The sequence below is a fragment of the Denticeps clupeoides genome, chromosome 15 (assembly GCF_900700375.1).
Source record: "Denticeps clupeoides chromosome 15, fDenClu1.1, whole genome shotgun sequence".
Classification (NCBI taxonomy): domain Eukaryota; kingdom Metazoa; phylum Chordata; class Actinopteri; order Clupeiformes; family Denticipitidae; genus Denticeps; species Denticeps clupeoides.
The window spans coordinates 49,074-60,411 of NC_041721.1; positions in this window are offsets into that span (position 1 = coordinate 49,074).

Here is an 11,338-nt window from a genome sequence, read left to right on the forward strand (position 1 = left end):
TCCAGAGCGCATTACAGTCAGTAGTTACAGGGACAGTCCCCCCCTGGAGACACTCAGGGTTAAGTGTCCTGCTCAGGGACACGATGGTAGTAAGTGGGGTTTGAACCTGGCTCTTCTGGTTCACAGGCGAGTGTGTAGCCTGAGCTGAGCAGTTACAGTCTGGACTGCAACAAAATGGCTGCCACAGCTGAGGGGGATGCAACACACACGTTCCTGTTCCACGCATGCATACGGACACCACCGCCGTCGCGGGCAGCCTCGATCGGGCCGGAATGTGATTAACCCTTTAATGAGCATGCAGTCGTCCACCATAATACGAGGAATTTCGAACATCCTTAAAACGCAGGGCCTTCATTTAACTGTGAATGAGACAAACAAAATCCAGGCAGAAGTTATTACTGCCCAACGCTCTGCCATGACACAACTATCAATTTACAGCCACGAGAGGAAATGAAAGAAAAAACTAATTAATTCTACTTTTTCCCAGACCAGTAACGAGCATATTTGTTCAAGCTAAATTCATTTGAAAGACACTGACCAAAGTTCCCTCAGGACTGGTAATGCATTATCATCAGTATATAGTAAAGAAAAGAAAGAAAGAAGAGAAAATAATAATAATAATAGTGTGGGGGGTGTCAACTGTAGGGACTGTCAAAGCCCATTGAGACATACTATATGTGATTTTGGGCTATATAAGAAAAAAATGTTGTTGTTATAGTAAAGGACGAATGCTGATATTAATGTGATTGAGAGAAAAGCACATAACAGGTTGGGTGACCAAAAAAACCTCACAATTAAATAGAACGAAACCTGTTCCTACAGAACCAAATTCCATGGAACAGTGTTATACACACACCTCTCTATGGGCACTTAGGAAGCCTATAAATCAGTCTAAACACACATACATGTGTCCCTGGGGGACAATCCTCAGGCATCCTGGGGCCCTGCACACGTGTTGAGTCAACTTCTCAATTACAGCTTGACCTCCGGGTCACCGTCTTTTAGGATGTGAGCAAAGGCTGTGACCCGGGGTCAGCAGTGTGGTAAACGGCCCCATTGACAGGGAATTTGCTGTTTGCTTTGGTTAGGTAACCTCGTAGGAATTAAAGGGCGATTCCTTTAGGGGTGTCGCGCGGGGCCTCCTACACCAACCCCCATTAACCCCCGACCCCTCGCGCACTACATCAAACCACCAAGCGGCTACCGCACACAGCAGCTTTTAAGTCATGGTCCTCCGCATTTGGTCATTAAATAATAAATATCACCATGTTAAATTAAATCAGTTGTATAGCCAGAAAACCGAGCTGCCGGTCACTCAGAAACAACATTAGTTCACTCAACATTTATTAAAACATTGGTTTTATCATTTTAAATGGATCTTGTTCATTAAATCACTGTAAATCACTGTTATTGAAATCAACATTTCAATAACATTTTTTTAGCAACATTCAAAAAAGATTTTTTTTTTCATAATATAAAAGTATTCAGTAACCAGTAATATATATTTTTTCTCATTATTAAGGGTTGTACTGTACATGCAAGAGAGTTGGTCATTCTCACTCTTTTTAATATCACAGGGTCAGTACCTTTTATAAACAGTAAAAGTATTAGATTAAAAATAGGTGAAATTGTCCATGTTAAAAGAACAGCACTTGGAGGTCTAAAATGAAACAATATGCATATACTATAAATGTGTGCAATATATGTGTTTATAAAAATAAATAATATTTGGTTTCATTTAATCTACATGACCATATCCAGTACAGTCTTTTCAAATAATTAACTTCTAGAAAAATATGAATGGAAAAGAGCAGGTTCATAAACTGTGCCTAAACACATACTACATACACAAGAATACATGAACTACAAAGGTCTTAAAAGACAGGACTGGAGTTCTGAATTCTCTTCAGATTTCTCCAACTGGATTAATTACATACATTATAGATGAATAATGCGTAATGTGCTGTTTGTTATAAAATCCATTAATCCTGCAGAAAATGTCATCTTCATCTCCAATTTCTTGGAGAAATTTCAGAAGCCTTTGGCATTTCCCCTCAATTCTAATTTAATGAAGTTAAGACCAAACTGAGTTCAGATCATTCCTGACTTCTCTGGAAAGGAGATGACAACAGAGTATGATTTAGTAAGGTCATAGAATTAAGTATTTTATATGTCTTGAAGGCTTAATGCAATTCAAAATTAATATAATTTATTTATCTTAAGCAGAAAGTCTGGCAGCTCTGCATTTTAATGCCAATTACCTTAAATGTAATGCCACGCTAGAGCAAGAAAATTGATTTAAAATGTCTGCAAAATATTAAACACATGCATATTTAAAAAAAAAAAAAAAAACGGCTTTCTGCAGATATGGCATTTCTCTATTCTCAGTAAAGAGGACAGCAGCTATTTCATGTTGTAAAAAATCTAATGATTATGCAAGATGTTTGTAATGCAATACTTATTACTTGTTACTGTTGGAATTTCGTTCATTTCAAAAAAGGCTTTTCTGACTTATTAAAATGTATTTTACAATCAATATTTAATAAAACTATTTGAAACTTTGGAAGCAGTAATATGACATCTATTTCTGTAATGATTTTTTTTTTCACTCAGAATGCTACTATTAGTTCATATTCTGTTCTTATTATTTTATAAAGCAAAATAAACTAATTGTTTAGTTTAGAACTTTTAAAAGTTTTTCATAACTGAATACATTGGTATTATTTTTTGTGATTGTGCTGATATAAAATCATATATACAAATTTAAATGGATCATGTTCACTGAAATAAATCAGCATGAAATGCCTGAAATGTGATTATACAGATTCAGACACTTTCAAAAAGTTCTTTATATTAAGATCGTACTCTGTGCCTGAGTTCATAAAAAGAGACCCCTGTACAATACAGGTCTTTTATTCCTATATTTCTCATATGGCAGAAATGTTTTAATTTTTATTTCCCTGAAATACTGACCATCTGGTGGAGGTTTCGGCGTGTGCCACGTCGCGGCCCTCAGAACTTCCTCCCCAGCCAAGCCTGCAAAACGCTGCTTCTGTGTCCCGGACGAGCCGGGAACGTCCGCGGAACCAAACTGCAGGGAGTGCAGCGGCAGAGCGGCCGTAACGCAGCGGCCCGTAGGGTTAATGAGTGACTCCGATATCGACTCAGGTGAGCGGTGATAAAGGAGGCGACGCGCCTCCTTCGGAAGCAGCGTCTCGTGTCAAAGGTCAGTAATGTGTGGACGTGCACCCGCCGAAGCTCCTCCAAGAACAAGCCCCCTTATTTCCTCGTCCCCAAACGTGACATGACGCGTACATGCTGGTGGATTATTATAAAGGCCGCAGGGACCCGGACAGCAGCGATAGATGAAGAAATAAGTCATATCACGCTGCTGATTCGGCGGCTGAAGTCATTATTACCGCTGCAGCGGCTCTTTAAACACTCCTGGTCTGCGGCGAGGAGACTTTCCTGCGCGGAGCGATGGGGGCGGGGATGCCAACAAAAGGGCCCTTTATGCAGCCTTCACGCAGATAAAGCAGCGCGCTGCATTGTGCCGCTTCGCACAGGCCCACAGCAGGGTGCACAGGTCGGCTGTGCTGCGGCCACCGCTGAAACACACACACACACAGCGCGCCACTCGAGGGGCCCGTCACTCTTCTTTAACATTTATCTGCCCTCAAATCAGCTGAATCACCAGCGATTTTCAGCCGTTCTGGTCTTCGTGGGAAAACTCTTGCACGTCAACGCACGTGTCTCACTGTGGGATTCAGTGTGTGTGTGTGTGTGTGTGTGTGTGTGTGTGTGTGTGAATGCTGGTGCGGCTTCAGTGCATCTGAAGTTCCACTTCGGGCAAAAAAAAAAAACAAAAAAAAAAACGCACACGAAGCCGACACAACACTCCCAATTACTGGTTCAAAGTATGAAATATTTAACATGACTAAAATACCAACGTGAATATTATTTATTATTCACCTAGAATTTGGTTTCATATTGTTTTTTGTATTCGAAATGAATTTCTCTCCGGCGCTGACAGACGCGTACACACTCGTACACGCTGGAAAAGTTTCCTCGTGCACGCACGTGTACACACGCACGTGTACACACTCACGCGCAGGGAAGGTTTTCTGTGAGTAAGAACATTAAAAAGGTTCCCCTCAGGCTGCTCTCTGCTGACCCAAAAACCTTTGTTACTGGAACAAATGCAAATGGCGTTGACTTGCGCGCCCAAAACACTGAGGGGCTTTTCAGACAAACCCCCTCGCCAACAATGCGACCCACGGTGACGACTGGGGCTCTCAGGGGCCCGAGACACCGTGTGGCCCTGTCCAAGCGTCGGCACGGCGGGGGCACGTTATTTACAACGATGGTAACAAAAATTCAACATGTTGAATATCCGGTCTGGCCTCGCGTTCACACGGAAACAACGGTTTTTTTAAAACGTAGAGCAATGGCGGGTAACACGTTCAGGTTGGTCCTCTTCTAACAAAAAAAAGACGCGGAGGAGAACTAGACACCAAACAAGGAGAGCAGGGGGTTACAGCGCCACCTACAGGTGTGGAGGGGGTTAAAACAGCGTTCTGGACGATCTCACCAAACAAGGAGAGCAGGGGGTTACAGCGCCACCTACAGGTGTGGAGGGGGTTAAAACAGCGTTCTGGACGATCTCACCAAACAAGGAGAGCAGGGGGTTACAGCGCCACCTACAGGTGTGGAGGGGGTTAAAACAGCGCTTGGGACGTCCTCCGCATCTCTTTGTCGCGCTGCCGTGTCTCAGAAAACATCGTTCTCGTGTGGACGGGGCCCTAAATACTCAGATGTTCTCAGCTAACCCTGACACGGACCAGGATCTGTTAACTCGAGGCGCTGCCGTGCCTGCTGTTGTAACCGCAGAACATGACATGGACCGTGTCCACTACTTTCCACTCAACTGCCCACAGGACCGGAGCTCCTGAACCCCTGATGATCGTCCATGTTCACGGTAAATGCCTGATGAGTATTTAACCTGAAGGAGAACGTGGACCTTTTTTTCATTATTCTTTTCAGATGGTGAAATAATCAACACTTTAACCGACTCAGCAAAGGAAGGAGACAGATCCCGATGTTTTATTATCCCTGTCACATCTTGGACGATTTTACACCTTGCTCTCGCTCTTGAGGACATTTTGGCAGGCGGCTCGCTACAAGCCCGAACGTTTTCCATTTGGACAATTCGGCTGCGGTTTTGGTTGTGGCCCAGAGGCTTGCAAATGGCTTCGTAACCCTTCACAGACTGATAATCGAGATCTCCAGCGGCACTCGCAGAAACGCTGCAGCCAGAGAAAGCAAACATGGCGACCGCGACTGGCCTTAAAAACCCATCTACAGAAAATATAAGGAAAAGCTGTAACTCAGCAGACTTCTTCTAAAGTGACTTAGGAGGAACGTTCTGGTTTGAAAAACAGATGCTAAAGCGAGAATTAATTTAATATCATCGCACTTTCGAGAGCTTAAGAAACGACGCTGGTCTTGAGTGAGTCGTGTTTGTGAGACCGACGTGTGGTTTCAACGTTGGAACACTGGACAGTTCCCCGTACAGAACTTCGGGACTTGTGGGCCGTAAGGGTTCGTACTACATGACTACGGTGACCACTGGCCCCTAAAACGAGAGGAAAGAACGTGCCCTGCGCTCTCACCAGGTGTTTAAGCAGGTGTCCCTCACGACATCTACATGAAGATCGGACATCTCTGAATCACATTATGAGAAATGTCCCGAGAAGCACAGCTCTCAGGCAGAATTTGCGCTGAAGGTGTGGGCTCGTCGGTTAAATGTGGACTCCGACAACATCTGGAGTACACCTGCAGAGGTCACGTGACCTGAGACCGCCTACACAGAAGGCCCGAGAAGGTGGAGATGGACAGATTGGTTTATGAGGAGCCCTCTCTTCTTTAAACAGCTACGTTAGTGGCTCAAAAATCCACCGACCACGAGAAGATCAGATATGAATGTAAACAAACAGGTTTTGTCCTGCGGCCTGGAGGCCTCGTGGGTTTATGAGGTGGCACAAAATAAACGTCACTTTCGCGAGAAAAATGATGACGGATTTGACAGCGAGTGTGCAAACGAGGAGGCAGCCAGCGCGGACAAAGGAAAGATCTGTGTCAAGGACACGTCCAAAAGGGCTTTCTGTATAAACCAGAGACCTCGTGCTCATGTGAGCTGGAGGACGTACAGTACGGGGACGCGCTAAACAGAGCTGTGATGGGGAGGGGACTGGAGACCTGCCTTCGCCTTCAGATGACCGCTTTACACCAGGCGGACGCCGCCACGTTGCAGCAATTTGTCTTCAGCCAGATGGGATTTGCCGCATCTCGTCCAGCGTCCGCCTTTCGTCTTCTCCACAAAGAGCCGGGGTGTCCTACATTTCCAGACGCTCCTTCTACCGCGTTCAGAAACCTGGGAATGCGGGTCGTCGTGGCCACACCCCTCCCAGAGCTACGCTGGGACTATCAACACGCTTCACGTCCTCGTTCAGAGCACTGACCTGCAGATGAACCAGAGTGTTCTGTTCTGTCCATGTTCTGAAAACACGTACGAGTCTTTAAAGAAGGAACCCTTCTCCTTCTCCCTGTCCTCAGAAGAACCAGACCGGCCCGCCAAACCCTCGAATGGGCTCTGCATGTTCTGAAAACGCGTACGAGTCTTTAAAGAAGGAACCCTTCTCCTTGTCCTCAGATGAACTTGAACATGAGCTTCCTGTTGGAGCCTGAGAGGAAACACCCTGCACTGCAGCTTCGCGCCAGCAGAATTGGGTCAAGCGCTTTAAGGCGAGAAGGGGAAAAACCCGAGCGTAACCACGGGACGGGGAGATCCCTGGGTCGCCACAGGTAGAGGAAGTCCAGGCCAATCGGCGTGGACGCAGACTCCCGATGTGACTTCACCCGACACGGCATGCAGAAAGCGGCCCTGACCGGACGGCCAGGTCATGTGGACACGCTGCAGGCCTGCACAGGGGGACGGGAGACATTCCTGTGGGCCGCATCGACGCCCTGATTTTAGCACCGGGTTCATATATTCGTGATGGTTCATCATCAAACGCAACAACAAACGTCTCTGCAGGAAAATGTTCACCATTTTGTTGAAGTCGGCCTGGATTTTTGCACAGTTGCATGAGGGAGAATTTTTTTTTTTTTACTGCGGAACGACATAAATCCCAGAAATACTGCACAGGGCTGTTAATGTACAGTAGATGTACAGTAGATGTACAGTAGATGTACAGTAGAACATGTTAAACGCGCTTCGTGGGCAGCTGTTGGAATTACCATAAAAATAGCGGATTAACACGCGTGTTGGTTATAAAGTGAAAGCGCGAACAGTCCGTATTCACGATTCTATCCGTATTTAAAAAAAACATCTATATTTTATTACAGTTTGCATGAAAATGAGCGGCTGTTGTTGCGGGTGAAACGGACAGCGCCGTTATTCCTTATTCTTTGTTTAACTCGGAGCCGGAGAAGAACCGAGAAAAAACTACGGACGAACCTTTAGAACAGCGCGAGAAGCGGCAAGAACGTATAAAAACGAACTCACTCCGGTATCGGGACCAGTTGGACCGTCCCGGGTCCGAGTCCGTCCGTATGGCAGGACCGTCCGGTGCCGGAGTAGTGACACGCGGCGGCCGCCTCCGACACACACACACACACACTCACACACACACACACACACACACACACACACTCTCACACACACTCACACACACACTCTCACACACACACTCACACACACACACACACACACACACACTCTCACACACACTCACACACACACTCTCACACACCCGCCCGGCAAACTTTCGGTGACGCTGGAGAAAATGACACCCAGCCCGGTTCTGTACCGGATTAGAGGAGTTCAGCTGAGGTAACGGAGCCCCGCGGCAGCTGCTGACAGTTCCCCCAACGTTACTGGTACTAACACCACCGATAACTCGAACTGCTGAAAATACTGCTGTTACAAAATACTGTCCATGTAACCAAAAATACTGCTGTTACTGTAACTACTGTTACTGCAATTACTCAAAATACTGTTCATGTAGCCAAAATACTGCTGTTACTGTAACTACTGTTACTGCAATTACTCAAAATACTGTCCATGTAGCCAAAATACTGCTGTTACTGTAACTACTGTTACCGAAACTACTGTTACTGCGATTACTCAAAATACTGTCCATGTAACCAAAAATACTGCTGTTACTGTAACTACTGTTACTGCGATTACTCAAAATACTGTCCATGTAACCCAAAATACTGCTGTTACTGAAACTACTGTTACTGCGATTACTCAAAATACTGTCCATGTAACCAAAAATACTGCTGTTACTGTAACTACTGTTACTGCGATTACTCAAAATACTGTCCATGTAACCGAAAATACTGCTGTCACTGTAACTACTGTTACTGCGGTTACTCAAAATACTGTCCATGTAACCCAAAATACTGCTGTCACTGAAACTACTGTTACTGCGGTTACTCAAAATACTGTCCATGTAACCGAAAATACTGCTGTTACTGAAACTACTGTTACTGCGGTTACTCAAAATACTGTCCATGTAACCGAAAATACTGCTGTTACTGAAACTACTGTTACTGCGGTTACTCAAAATACTGTCCATGTAACCGAAAATACTGTTACTGTAACTACTGTTACTGCGGTTACTCAAAATACTGTCCATGTAACCGAAAAATACTGCTGTTACTGAAACTACTGTTACTGTGATTACTCAAAATACTGCCCATGTAACTGAAAATACTGCTGTAACTGTTACTACTGTTACTGTAACTACTGTTACGGTGATTACTCAAAATACTGTCAATGTAACCAAAAATACTGCTCTTATTGTCACTACTGTTACTGAAACTGCTGTAAATGTAAATGAAAATACTGATGTTACTGTGATTATTAATACTGAAACTACTACTGTTACTGTAACTGCTATGACTTACTGTAAGGATGATTACTGTCACTTTAACAATTATTGTAACTTCACTATTGCTGTTACTCTGTCTGCTGTTAATGCAACTGAACCCCCTGTTATTAAACATTTGTTGTGATTGGAACTGTTAGCATTGCTGCTGTTGCTCCTGCTGGTGTTAATGTTACTGAAACCAATGATGCAATGATGTTACTTGGATTTAAACTGGTACTGAAACAGCCATTGAGGATCTTGTCACTACACTATTAACCAACTTATCTGAAGGCGTTTACGGTTATGTTACTGCTTCTGTTGCTGTTTTGTCTCCGGAAAATGCTGCTACAGATATCTCTTACAACTACTCTTCTTGTTAATGTGGATGCTGCGGTTGTCAAAAATTAACTAAACACAAATTCAATGTCACTGAAGCCTAGTAAAAATGGTTTAAATCCCTGACATTTCTTTTATGTCTTATTTGTTTATATAAGATAATTTGATTAATCCTGGAGAAGAGCAGCAGGTAAATGATGAGAATTAAATGACCTGTTGACTAGGTCGCACTGATGAGTGCAGTCATTTCATGCTGTGACTTGTCCGACCTGTTTTCCTTGTTATAACTCTCATTATCCTGCCTGAACTGCTGGGCATCTCTGTGGTGGCTGTCATAGTAATACTGCAATACGGAACAATACCATGGACTGTCTTATTAATAAATGACTGCGGTTGTAGCTATTGTTTGTGTTCCAAATGAAAAATATACCCATGTGCCCTTTGCAAATTATCCATTTTCATACATGCAAACATATGAACCCACTGACTTTTAGAGTAGAGACATCGGAACATAGAAGCAGGTTTACAATCTTAAATACATTTTTAAACACCCATCAGAATATAATGCTTTATGTTCAATTTGCAGTTACAACATGAATAGACCATAAAAGGCCTGGTGGGTAAAACACTTGCCTATAAACCAGAAGACCACAAAGTCCCAGGTTCAAACCCCACTTATTACCATCGTGTCCCTGAGCAAGACACTTAACCCTGAGTGTCTCCAGGGGGGGACTGTCCCTGTAACTACTGACTGTAAGGCACTCTGGATAAGGGCCAAATGCTGTTAATGTATATGGAAATTTACAACAACAGTGTGACTATGTAGTCATTTGACAACAACATGTACCAGAATGAGAAAAAGTCCAGCAATAAAAGTGGGCCTTTTATTGACTCCTGAGGAACCCCACAGAATCATATCCAGGTCGTCTTAGATCATCAAAAGTAAAAAAAAAAAATTGATCTTTATTAAACTTTATTATAGGTGGTAACACAATATTAATACACCATACAAACTCTATGCTTACCTGGATGACGTCCTCATTCCATTCGACTAGCCGAGACTACCACCACCTTTAAGAAGCAGTTGCACAAGCACATGCACACACACTGCACCAAATAAAAAAAAATCGTCTAGCAGCTAACAATTTCCGAGCGTGTTCTTTTTTTGACAAGTTCGGCCTTATCAGGGCTCTTAAGTTTTGTAAACTCAAAATCTATAGAAATCGAACGAGAATTGCTGGTGTCTTCCAGTCACTTTGGATAAAAGTGTCTGCTAAGGAAAGTAAAGTAAGTAAAGTAAACTAAACTATGCAACGTTAACATAATTTGAGTACATTTTAGAGCAAATTTTGTTGTTTTCAACTGTGAGGAAATTATTTTGTTTGTTATTGTGAGCAGTGAAATTTTACGTGGTGATTAAAGTATAGATAAACTCAATCCCAGTACCAGTTCAAAGTAGAGGGTGATCATGGAGAGGGCTTCCATTTCACACTAGGCTGTGCTAATTTGCAATCAGACACTCTCTTTGAGTTTTCTCTCTGCAGTCCCAGACAGTCTAAATGGCAGTTGAAACAAAGTGCCCATTCTCTCAGCGAGAGCCTCAGCTTTATTTCAGGCCAGTGCTCTCAGACAGAGGGGATTCTGGGAAAGCTAGGAGATGGATAGGAGGCAGGACCCCCACCATCACATTATCCCAAGGGACATGGCACCGGCCGCCAGTCTGTCCTCTGCACTTTTATTAATGACTTCACAATGAAATGGCTGCAACGTGTCTGGGATCAGAAAAGAAAAATTACGCTATTCACAAACAAATGACATCAGCACTACTACTAAGAATGCATTATTGGACAATATTTATTACATTTATTTTTCAAAATTGTGCAAATAAATGCATGACCCTATGATCTTCTGCATTAATTGTACATACATTTGGGGGCATTTTTTCCCCCTACTATGCAGGCTTTGGGTATGTAATTTTTATAGAAATATATTTGTGCCAAACCACGACATTTATTTACAAAAGAATACAAATGTGTAAAAGTGTACAAATGTGGTCAAATTGC